This window comes from Oryzias melastigma, linkage group LG21 (assembly GCF_002922805.2).
Source record: "Oryzias melastigma strain HK-1 linkage group LG21, ASM292280v2, whole genome shotgun sequence".
Classification (NCBI taxonomy): Eukaryota; Metazoa; Chordata; class Actinopteri; order Beloniformes; family Adrianichthyidae; genus Oryzias; species Oryzias melastigma.
The window spans coordinates 23,381,078-23,394,519 of NC_050532.1; the positions used below are offsets into that span (position 1 = coordinate 23,381,078).

General features: G+C 36.6%; 1 protein-coding gene across 2 annotated transcripts in view; it reads right to left on the reverse strand.

The window, feature by feature from the left end:
- The window catches only part of adarb1b (adenosine deaminase RNA specific B1b), a 145,528-nt gene that overhangs the window by 56,600 nt on the left and 75,486 nt on the right, over positions 1-13,442 (reverse strand). The gene's annotated exons all lie outside the window — the stretch shown is intronic.

Genomic DNA, 13,442 nt, shown 5'->3' on the forward strand with positions numbered 1-13,442 from the left:
CATTTTAACCCAGTTTAAAAGCATTTCCAATGATCATTTAAATATGATGTTGTCATTTTTATAGCTAAAATTAAAAAATAATAATAAAAAAAAAAAAAAAAAAACATGTTGCTTGATAGGGCAGTTTCTGGAGAGCGGTAAGAGTTTTCCAAAATTCAAACTTAGTTGTGGGTGTGTCCATTGGCATGGAGCAACCCCGGCCCCCCTTCCTCTCTCTGTTGCGGAGCGGAGCAAAGAAATAGCCAGAAATGTCCTTTTGAGCTTGATTATTTTATGCATCACTAGAAAAGTACCAAAAGAACATGTTAAAAACACCAAAAACACTATTTTCCTCTGAGTGGTTATTATGAAAGAAAACTGCAATAAAGAAATAAGAGCAGAATTCCACAACGGGAAGGAAGTTCTGATCTAGTAAATCAGAAAAAAAATGCAAACTGTTCACAAATAAGACGCAATTTTACATATTTACTGCTGTGGAAGACTAAACTCTTCCGATTTTTATATTTTCTTTGGACTTAAAAGCTTTTTTGCATTTCCTGAAGGAGGCAGTTTTGGGAATTTTGTTTTAAGAATCTTGCTAAAATATTTACAAATGTTTTGATATTTAAGTTTTTTCTTTTGTTTGACCTTCAGGAACAAAACCCTGTTTATATCAGTTTGTACCAAACAGTCCAGGTTTTATACTCTCATCTTTGATTAAAAGAGACAAATCTGTACACAAAAGTAAAGATGTTCAGTTTGAGGTTTTATCTGGAGGAAATCAAGTAAAAAACACACAGAGATCGATTTAAAATCAAACATTTTAGAGAGTTCATATTATGACCACAGAAAAGTCTTTCCTGCAGTTATTATAGAGTCCAAAAAGTAACCTTTCTGCTTTTTATTCCATTTCTTAATAGTGCCTCCACCATTCATGTGTGTGTAACTCTGATCTATGTGAGCTTGTTGTGTTTCTTTTTGACTGCCTTCCTTATGCTGCCATAAAAGTACATTTTTACCTCAAAAACTCTCTAAACTCAACTTTTTCCCCTCAATGACTGCATGGAAAAGTCTCACAATCAGGTAAAGCATAAAGTTTCCCACCATTCTGCTTCCTGCAGTTACAGCGTATTATGATCTTATCGCTGAAGTATGTCAGTCAACTATTTATAAAGCATTATAAGCCCCAAATGTGCTTTTTTTCACAAAAAGCTTTGATAGTTCTACATGAATTTGAAAGTTTATGTCGTGGGATAGCTTTGAAAAGTCCTAAACTAGACGGCTACCTTGGTAACGGCTAAGTTAATGAATCTACTGAGAATCACATCAAAACTTTTACATCCTTCACACCTTAAAGCTGTTTATTGCATCAGCAACTAAAAATAGTAGTAAAATATTCTGAACACAAGTGTGTCTATATGTCTTTAAAAATACATTTGCTTCTAGAATAAATTGAAAATATATTTTATAAAACACTTTAACCTTTCTGATTTATTGGGAAAAGACAGCACTTTTCCCATTAAAATGACAAATTGGGGACACCCAAACCGTCAAAAAGTGGCACTAAGGCGGCCCGAACCGTACGTCCATATATGACGAGGTAGGAGTGAGAATGTGTTTGCTTTTTATGTGGGACAGATTGCAATATATCTGTGACTGACAAAAACTGTAAATCAAATGCAGCAAAACCTGCAGCAGATGTTTAAATGAGCAGAAGTTGGTCTGTTTATTCCACAGAAACTGACTCCAGCTGCTTGAAATGTCAACAGCGATTTGCTGATTTACGTAAAACAAAAGTGAGGAAGAAATCACAGCTGACGTAAAACGGGAACTGATCAAGGTTCTGTGTACAAACTGACCAGGTTTCATAAGAAAGCTGCTCTGGTCAGGTTGGTTTATGCCTTTGCGTAGCTTTCTACAAATAGTTTAAGTCAGCACCGATCCTTGAATGTAGTGAAATTATAGGCTCCACACTGGCATTTTCAACCCGAACCGACGAAAGAACACAGCCAGTACCCTGCGGTTATCCAGACGAGATTAAAAGGTGCTCCAGACTTAAATAACAACCAAACTCCTGGTGGCCTTTTCCGGTGGTTTGCCGGAGAAACACAATCCCTGACAAAAACAAGCTCTTAAACTGTTTTACAGGATGAGATCCAGGCCACTGAACGGAGCGTGTGAGGCGCACACACAATCCACTGAAAAACATACACGAAAAACATGTTCAAACTTTACGATCGTAGCATTATTGTAGGGGGAGAATCTGCTTTCAAACGTGGAGTTTTTGGTTTGTAATCAGTGATTTATTCTGAAATTTGGCTGAAAAAGTACTTGGATATTGGACAGACGGGAGCGGATTTCCATCTCATATTTTGATGAAACAGAAAAGAGATGTGAGAAAGATGGAGGAACCCCCCAGCTTTGGTGCTGCCACAAATATTTGAATAGTCTAGTAATAACCAATTATTAGCTGAATTATTAGTTGAACTCCAAAACAGCCTAAAAAACAACAAAACAGCTTAAATTAGCCAGAACAGCTAGCATGTAGATGACATTTTAGCTAAATTGCAAAATAGCCTAAATGACAAAAAAAGTTTAAGTTAGCCAAAACAGCTAGCATGTAACTTAAATATTAGGTAAACTCCAAATTAGCCTAAAAACAAACAAAAAAGCCAAAATTAGCCAAAACAGCTAGCTGAAATATTGGCTAAACTCCAAAATAGCCCCCCCCCCAAAAAAAACTAAATTAGCCAAAACAGCTAGCATGTAGCTGACGTTTTAGCTAAATTGCAAAATAGCCTAAATAACACAAAAAATAAGTTAGCCAAAACAGCTAGCATGTAACTTAAATATTAGCTAAACTCCAAACTAGCCTAAAAACAAGCAAACAAAAAAGCCTAAATTAGCCAAAACAGCCTTAAAAACCTGTATAAATGTTAAAATAGTCCAAAAAGCTGGCAGAATGCAATCATCACTTTCAACTTTGCTACACTCTGACTCCAATATAATATAAAGTAACGACTATCAATCGGTTGTCGACTAATCGTGGCAGCCCTACCCCGCTTCTCCACTGAATGCTGTAGTAGAGGATGAATCGGGGAGTAACAAGCCTGCCAAGGCATGACTTCCCATGAGTGAGAAGAAAGAGCACGGTTGGATGATAAATAGCTCTGTGGGCTTGAACATGTACACGTACGATCATAAAAGAGCCAAAGGAAGTCTATTACATTCGTGATAAGGAGGAGTGCGTGACTTTCAACCATGGCTGCTGGCCTTCAGCCAAAAATGAGGGCAACGGCCAGTCAGCGCAGGCCGCACGCATGCACAAACACCAAAGTCAGAGGCCGACCTCTGACCTGTCAAATCCTATGCTAATTCTACTTCTTTGATTTACTGTAGTTTTTTAATTGTTAACATGATCAATGTAATTCCGGTAGATTCTGAAGGAGAAAAGCGGCTTGCACCGCTTTTCTCCTTCAGAATCTACCGGAATTACATTGATCGTGTTAAATGGTTACACTTTTTTTTTTGTATTGAATGAATGGACATCCGTGCAATGGTCCAATCACAACGCCAGAAAAAAATGTGTCATGGGAGACCTTTTTAAATGTCTCAGTTGGCAGGAACAAAAAGCCTGTTTCGTCAACCAAATTCAGGCTCTTGGTCAGATTTAAGGCTATATTGTATTTTTTTAAAGGCAAATTTGCATTTTTTTCTTTAATACAGCACAGAGTTCTGATTGGCTGTTGGCCTCGTCAATCAATCTCCTCCATGCAGTATCTCATGTACAGAATGCTGTAAGTTTGCCAAACCTACATAAATCTCAGATCTTTTTACATTTTTCTATGAAGATTTGAACTTTTAAAGTTAAAACAAGGAAAAAAAGTGTGAAAATGAGAAGTTTTACAGCCTTAAAACATCTGTAAATAAATAATGAATAATTATAGTATAATATATAAATAATACATTTATATTCTGTAATTATGCGGTTTTCACACATTATTTTTAGAACTTAAATCTTGCAATAAATGTTGGACTACTGTACTCTGAGTAGTACAGTTGTGTCGCCTTTAAAAGTTTGATTTAGAATAAAATATTGTTTGGATTTAGGCTTTGAAATCACCCTTTTCTTTTTGGAAGTACAAGAACTCCCCTTAACCTTCGTCTCCATGGAAGTCCATGATGCTCAGGTAAAGTTTATATGATGTACCTCAGATTGGCCAGAAGAGGGCAGCATTGCACCAAGAAAATTACGATCATCATGGATTAAGCTTTTTTAGGAGTTCAATCTTCTTTCTTTTGTTTACTCGTTTTGCACATCTTGTGCTTTGGTGCATTACCCTAAAAAATAAAAAGAAAACAATTATTCAGAGTAGAACTGGTAAACCAGAAACTACTTGAAGCTGAATTACCGACCAGGGACACATCAAGCTAAAGGCTATTCTTTTATTGTGTTTTACTTTGCTTTTACTGGCTTTTTTGTGTTTTTCTGCACTATGGGCATGACTGATTGTAGTTTTATGTGTTTTTATTTTTGTGAAGCACTTTGTGATTTTTATCTGGGAAAGGTGCTATAGAAATAAACATGTTTATGGATCAAATCATTTAAAGAACAAAGAAATGTTTATTATAATTTTTCCACATCAGCATCAAGCCAGGCTCCTACTTTATCAATTTATATTTTGGATTTCATTCATGTTATTCATTGTTTCAATATTTTGGACTTGGGGGGATTGGGAAGACATTTGGTGTTTTTTTTTTTTTTTTTTTTATAATTTAGCTTTAATTGCTTTAAGTCTGTAAAGCACTTTGCAAAACTATTGTCTAAAGTGCTCTTTGATCTCTACAAACACACCAATCTTTTGTTTTACAGAAAAAGGGAGTTTTTTTCAATTTGATAAAAGCATAAAAAAGTAAAATATACTGCAACACTTATGGTACATTTTGATTTCTAGAGTATAGGTGACTTTTTTGCCTAATGTTAGTAATTAGTTCGTAATTATGTGTTTTTAAAACATAATTTCAATCTGTTTCATTTAATAGGAACAAACTTCACCTGACTGCAGTCGGGTGATTTTGACCATTTAAAATCCAAGATAATTAAGAAAATGTTGTTAAATGTAGTTTAATATAAAATTGATTTTCTACACAGGATAAAAAAAGTATTAAACATAAGTTAAAAAGAGGAAAAATATGAGAAAAAGGTGGTTCAAATATGATTTTCTGTTGTGGCAGCAGATGACTTCTGCAGGAGTCCATGTCTATGCAAAAAAAAAAAAAAAACTAAAGACAAAAACCTTAGCTGAGGAGATATGTGTTAAGAACAGCAAGTGTTTTCCTTAAAAATTTGCTATGACAAAAACGCAGCGATTTCCCTCATTTTAACAAGATTTATCAATAAGAAATACACAACAAACTAAAAGACTGAAGTTCCACACAAACAATACATACTGGGACATTACTGAAGATCAGGGGGAAAAAAAGCACAACTATGTGATGAAGTCAAAGGCCTTCTAAAACCTTGCAACATCCGCAACCAATCGAGTCTTAGTCCTTGTGGCCACAAAAACACCTGAAACAAAAATGGAAGAAATCAAAAGACCCCACAGAAGAAAAGAAAAGTGCTCAAAAGAGCCTGTTAAACCTGTAATAAATATAAATAACGAAATATGTATAATGAAGACATGATACACCCCCCCGACATGATATGATACACCCACAATCCATCAAAAGAGGCTCCCCTGCACCCCATCGCGGACAGAACTGGATCAGTTACACACAATCTATCAAAGGGCCTGCTGGAAATAATAAAACCCATATTTGGACACAAATCGCTGCAAAAAAAAAAAAAAAAAAAAAGAACGACTGCCTCAAGAACTCAAAACCATAACAGTTAAAAAGGATGAAAACATCATCTAACATGATGACATTTCAGTGTTCAGTGAAGCCCGGCAGACGTCACCCTGAACGTTGTTGAGGCAAAGAGTCAAGACACCCGGTAGACACACGAAGGTAGATGACATATTTCCCCAAATATACTAAAGTCGGATTTAAAAATGAAACTACAGACATTTAAAAAGGGCTTTGCAGTCAGCTGTAAGGAGCATTTTTCTTCAGACTCTATGGATACATGGATGACGTTCTGGAAAAAACGACAACCAAGGACACAAACAAGAACACACTGATCATCTCAACACTCTGGAGGCCTCAGAAAGCAAACTGTTCAGCCACAAGGAAGAAACACAATAACCGGCAGGAACAACATCCAACAAGAAGAGGACGGAAGTAAAAAAGTAACAGAAACCCACAAACAGAGCAGTGCCTGCTCTGGTTATCAGAACGACTCGCTATATAAATGGTCTATCACAGATGAGAGGACAGATGGGAGGAGGATCCAACGCAGACGAGAACACCACCAGGGTCCAAGATAAACCAAAAAATAAAAAATAAATAAATAAAATGAGGAGAAAGTAGAGAAGAGATATAAAGAAAACAAGCGATGGAAACAAGAAAAAAAAAGGAATCAAACACAAGAAGAAAGTGGAAAACAATGACAAAGAAAACAACAGGCAGAAACAAGGAAACTAAAAACAACAAAAATAAATAAAATACAAGGAAAAGTGGGAAAGAACTACAAAGAAAACAGGGAGAAAAAAGAAACCAAAAAATAAAAAAGGAATAAAACAAGGACAAAGTAGAGAAAAGTTACTAAGAAAACAACAAGCAGAAACGAGAAAAAAATGAATCAAACACAAGAAGAAAGTGAGGAACAATTGCAAAGAAAACAAGAGATGGAGACAAAGAAACAAAAGCAACAAAAAAGGAATAAAACAAAACAAAAAGAAAAAAAGGGGCAACAAATAAAACAACAGGCAGAAACAAGGAAACAAAAGCAACAATAAATGAATAAAAACACAAGGGAAAAAGTGGAAAAGAGTTACAAAGAGAAAACCATGAAACAAAAACAACTAAAAGGTATAAAACAAGGACAAAGTGGAGAAGATTTACTAAGATGAAACAAGAGCAAAAAAAGCAAAAACAAGAAAAAAAAATGAATCAAACACGAGACGAAAGTGGAAAACAATTGTAAAGAGAACAGGTAGAAACAAATGAAAACAAAAAAGGAATAAAACAAAACAAGAAGAAAATAAATAAGAGCTACAAAGAAAACAACAATTTAAAGCATGAACACAGAAACAACAAAAAAGAATAATAAAACACAAGAAAGTGGACAACAGTTACAAAGAAACCAACAGGTAGAAACAAGAACACAAAAGCATAAAAGGAATAAAACAAGGAGACGATAGAGAAGAGCTACAAAGAAAACAAAATGAAACAGGAACAGACATGCAAAAATAGCGTGCAAGTCTTGTGGAAGAATTTACAATATAAAAGTAAAAAAGGAGACAAGATTAAGGTAAAAACAGAAGAGTAAAGGAAACAAATTTTAAATCTTAAATACCAACAATGAAAAACAATGAAACACAAACAATCATATCGCGGACTGCAGAAAAAGCAGAAAGAAGAGCTTCAAACTTTGAATGGAAAAGCCTTAGATATTAAAGAGGAAACCACACAATAAGCTGAGTTGATGGATGCTCTTCTGTAAGGACCACAACCAAACTTAGGGGGATCAGGGGGATTAGGTCAGTGGTCAAGACGTGTTACTGTAAACTACATCCTTACATTTATCTAAACCCCACCAAATAAAAACTATATATGCAGACGGAGGACAAAAAGAACCAGGATTAGGAACTACTACATTTTTCCTGTGGGAGCTGTATTTGGATCCAAACCCCACCAGCTCCCACTTCTGGGTGTGGTTGTCTCCTTAACTAACCCTCCAGCTCCGCGCCCGCGACATATCTGCTCCAGGAGCCTGTGGCTTTGGGTTTTTCTTCTGGCTGGAACTTGACAAGCAGCTATTTGTGTGTGTGTGATTGTGTGTGTGCATTTATGCATGTAAGCAGAAACAGAACAATGGACTGCTCTGTGTTTGTCCTTCCTGCCAAGACAGGCACCCAAAGGGCAACGAGAGGAGGAGGAGTGAGAGAAGGGCAGCAGAATGCCAAACAACAGGACTATTTTAAAAGCTGATTGTTAATGAGACGCGTGACGGTTTTTCAGCAACACACACCACACAGCGACACTGCAATCTGCAACGCAACCTCCAGGCTCTGGGGTTGTGGAGTTGTGTGGCTGACAGTTCACCAAGTCACTACTATGGGCTTTAACACAGTCTTTTTACTCCAATACTAGAAAGCTTGGAGATAAAACACCAATAAAAAGTAATTACAGGTCGGTTTTACTTGTTTTACTCTTTAAACTTAACCATTGAGGTCACATTGGGGTTGTGGTCTTTTTTATGAAAGGTGTCTCAACTCTATGTTGGCTTTTTTGGGGCATGTTTTTGTTTCAATTTATTTGGAAAGTGTTTACCTATTTGGCATACTGTCAATAAATGATGACCAGTGATCAAAAATATGTAATTAGGCTGTAATGTATCATTTTTAGGGGAACACTGAGACTGGAAATAGAATTATGTGGATTTGTTTCCAATTTAAGTGAATGGTAATGTTATATTTGCATTCTTTTTTTATTATATATATATACATCACAATCAATCTTCAACCACTACATGAAAAGAATGATCTGTGACACTGCAATTATTGCAAGAAATAACTATTTAACGCACAAACCTACTTGTGGGTGTGTCCGACGTGCACCCACCTTTGAAATATGACAACACCTGAATGTATGCAACTTTAAAAATTCCCTTTTTGGAATCAAATACAAATAAAAATTCAGGAAAAAAGCACAAAGCTTCAAGCTAACGCAGAGATCTTCTTCAGAGTCAAAAATAAACACGCCGATGAAGCTTTTCAGTATTTTTTGTCAAAGATTTGGAACAGTCTCCCTGAATGTGTGAGACAGGCCAGAAAATGTTTAAATCTAGGCTAAAAAAAGTTCTTATTTAGCAATGTGGTTTAAAACTTTTGTATTTGCACACTTTAATTTATTTTTACATTCCTGACTCATGTTTACTCATGCTTTACCAATTAATTTTTTTCTAATTCTTTATATTATTTAAAAAATATGAATTGTCCTAAGTAAAGGGTTCGCTTCTTCTGACTCTTTCTTACGCAATAAATAAAACTCTACTTGACTTAAGTTAATCGTTATTATAGTTAATGAATCAAACATGACATAAATGAGTCATTATTTCTGTAATGAGTTAAATTACATCATTAAAAAAAGATATATATATATAAATAAAATTGTGCTTTATAAATAAACTTGCTTGCACTATTCAGATCACATCGATGCTAATAAGACCGTTCATACTAAGACGATTAGTTATCTATATCCTTGTTTACTTGGATTTCTTTATTTAATTCTACAGTACGGAAGATATGAAAATTAACTCTCAAACCGTCTAATGCCGACTTTAGATCTTCTTTTGTCCTAAAAAACATCAAAATAAAAGAATGTGAACTCCTACAATAATTTTGGATGGATTTTTAATCATCAAAAATGCTAACATAGCACATCCCAGAAAAAATATGTATTTTTACTGCCATCAATGAAGGGGTCAAAAATGTGTATTTATATATTTACTCAATGAATCTGGAAGCTGGAGGACAAATGCCGAGAAATGATTGAAATGGGAACCGCTACAGCCAACCCAATAGGTTAGGTGACCACACTATCTTCTTGACATTTATAGTGTAAATTCCATTCAAGTTAAATATTATTCTGCAGATGTTCAGTTGGAACACAATGGAATCAGGCCTTCCACAGACTGTGAGGTCACTTTTATGAGAAAAGACAGACGTGGACTGTCGTCCATCAAAAGAAGAGAGGGAAAGAAAAAAAAAAAAACTGCATGAAGTCTCAAAAGCTGTTGGAAAATTTCTCCTGGACGTTTTGAAAGCCTTCACTCCAGCAGGGTCGTTGGTTACGGGGCGTTGATGCTAAAAGCTGCTAATGATGTGGCAGGAGCTCCGGCCGCCTGCGTTTAACTGGAGGATGACAGCTGTCCAGGTAATTGGAAAATGTTATTGCTTGCGATAAAGTAACTCGACTGCAGGAAGGCTGTTTTTGTAATGTGGTGGTCGACTTTGAATCAAGTTCTGCAAAAGTGTCAAATAGTTTTTATTTTTTATTTTTAGAGCAGTAGTGAAGAAGCAGACGACGAGCTGGAGATGGTGAAGTTTTGGACCATGGCAGCAGCTTGCATAATGGAACTATTTTTTTGAGCGTAGAAGTGGAAAGTGGAAGTTCCTACACACCAATGCAAAGTGCATCAGGAAAAACAAAAAGTGAGAAGCATTAGTGACAGAATAATACAGTGGTCCATCATTATAATATGGTTTACCTTTCTCAGTCAAATTTTTATGGTGCAAATGTGTCAATTAATCTCTTCTGTGTCATGTCTACCGTAGAGGCTGACATTTTTCGGGATTGCTGCGGGATTTTCGTAATCTCTGCCGTTAATCACAGGATCAGTACAGGATCAAATTCTTACTAGACCAGGACGGGAGCAGGAACGAATCAATGAGAAGGACAACAGAAAAGTAAAGGTGGAGCTAATTTGTAGTTTTCGGATAATATGCCTACAATTCAACTTAATTGGAGAAAATAACGACTTTACCCAGAAACCATCAGTGTTCCTAGTCACGGTTTCACCCCTGAAATTTAAAGCGCAGCGACCATATATTGGGGAGGAGTTTCAGGCATGTCCCAATGGGCGGAGGCCCCAGGGAAGACCCAGGACACGCTGGAGAGACTATGGCTATGTCTAAACTCCCACCCTAATCCCTATAGCGCCGGACTATCTAGATTTTAAAAGCAATTCTGAGTACTTTTATTTTTTTGCTCATCGATAGATATGACGTCACCAATTTCACAAAGTGAAGATCGAATCAATACAAGCATTTTAAAACCTGTATTTATAAATCTCATGTGTTCTAATGCTGAAAACATTGGTTTAGTAAAAAAAAAAAAAAATCACATTTAAACACTTTTTTTGGACAAAATTGTTTAAATGCAATGCATTGTTATCTATATACGTTTAATTACTGGACACTAGTTTTTTGCAAAGACTTCTGGGAAATTTCTAGGGCATGGCGAAAATGGCAAACGCACTATATAGTGCGTTATGTCGTGATTAGTAGTAGCCCATGTCTCTCAGCTGGCCTGGGAACGCCTTGGGGTGGAGTAAGTGACCGGGGAGAGGGAAGTCTGGATGGATGGATGGATGGATGGATGGATGGACGGAAAAAGAAAAAAAAATATAGGGGAGCGAGACAGGAGTGGGATCAGTTTGAATGGGAGCCAGATTACCAGGAGCAAGACAGTACAGAATTACTTTTTAAACTTTGGTCTGGGAGCAGGTCAGGACAGGAGTGAAAATCCACTCCAATGTTATCCTCTACTCTTCTGTAAAGAATGCTTTCAGTTCGCCAAATCTACATAAACCTTCAATCGCGAGCTGCTCTTTAATTTTAGTTCTGGACTAATTTCTAAACAAAGATTTGAACTTTGAGAGTTTAAAAAAAGTGTTCAAGTCTGTCTGAGAATAAACAGTGTAGTAAGTGTGAAGTGAAGAATTTTACTAACTTAAAACATCTATAATAACTAAAAAATAAAGGTCAATTTCAGAACGTACCTCCCACAATAAATGAGGGACCACTGTCCAGTAAGATATAAGTGATCCGGTCAAATTAATTATTAGGTTTTTTTGTCAAAATATCTTAAGAATATTTTTTTTTTATTTAAAATGGTAAAATCTCAATACAAGTACAGCTCTCGATTGGCAGAATCTATTGCATAAACATTTGGCAGAGAACACCTTCTCCTCCGTGCCTCTTCAGTTCAATAGAACGAAAGCACGATCCTCCGCCAACCTCTGACAGAGCCCGGCTATTTTTCTCAATTGTATTTCACAGCTGTCATGCTATTCCTCATCTCAGCTCTGGTTCAGCTGAGCTGCTGTAGGAATCTTTTTACCGGCAAATTCAGGGGAAAACCCCACGTTGTCATGGCAACACGGACCAAATCTGGAATTGGGTGTTCACGCCTCAGCTGCTGGTAGGATCTATGACAAAGGGACTTTTGTTAAAAACTTAAAACCCAATTTATATAGAATTTTTTTGCTCATCCGTTTCATAGAAACAGAGATGTTGAAATCAACGGGCTCACAGATCTAAAGAAAACAAGTGGCGTGTGGCTACAAGGGAATCTGCATACACTTCCCGTTTCTGCAAATATAAAAAACACAAGTTGCTGCATCTATCCTGCATCCCGTCGTGCAGAAGAAGCCAGTTCCTCTCACATGAATTGTCCTCCCCCATCTTTATTATAAGCACACGTCAGCATTTTCCCCTCTGACAAATGAGTATCACTGCAACCAATTCATCTCTCGACTCAGCTGTGGACCCATATAGACGGCACGACCACGGGGGCCACGGATACAGAGCACAAAGCAGAGACCAGGTACCTTCAGAGGGGGAAAAAAAAACAACAAATAAAATATTTAGCTGTGTGTCAAAACTCGACAATACCAGCAGTCAGCATACTGTAACTTTTACAGACTATTATCAGATTCTTGCGACGCCCAGGCAGGCTGTTTTTACTGCACTGCAATGCAGTGTCACGCAGGAAAAGCACTGCACTCCAGCACGGTCACATGACCACAGAGTCGGGGCAGGCCGACACGGTCACGTGAAGTTCAAAACACTCAGCTTCATACAGTCTGTGGACTAAGGATTTTCTGACCATCGCTGCTTTATTTTGAAGTTGTGTTAACGAGTTTATGGAATAATACAGAATAACAGACATTTCACACCTCTGACAGGTAATATGATGTAGTATTTACGGAGGAACCACTCTGACTCTCCCACTGCACAAGAGACAAACAAGAGATTCCTGCAGCACATTCTGTTTGGTAAACTGGGGGCGTTATGGGATAACTGTTGGCATTTGCTCAAGTTTTCCTCACAAAGATCAAACAAGGTTGCTCCTTACAGACCCACTCCTTTTAACATGTTATTGTGGCATTTTTCTGATGATAAAGAACATATATTGAGAAAATTAAGCTCAAAATCGCATTTATAAGTATTTATTTACTCAAATTGTTGTGAATCGGGAGCACCAACGGTCCCGGCCACAATGCAGAGGTAAATTTCTAATGAACTTCTGCTGCTCCTCAGAAACTATGACTTAAAATTGGTAAGGTTTTGATTTTTTAACCCCAAAACTGCATAATTATAATTAAAAGACCACTGGGAAAACTTTTCAAATAGATCAAAAGATGATCACTTTCATATTAGTATGCTTCTAAACTTAAGACAACAGCTTATAAAAAGTGTTTTTTCAATTGTCCTTGTTGAATTATGATATGAATAAAACATGTGATCTTTTGACCAGATTTTTTGGCTACGATATGTCAAAAAAAAAAA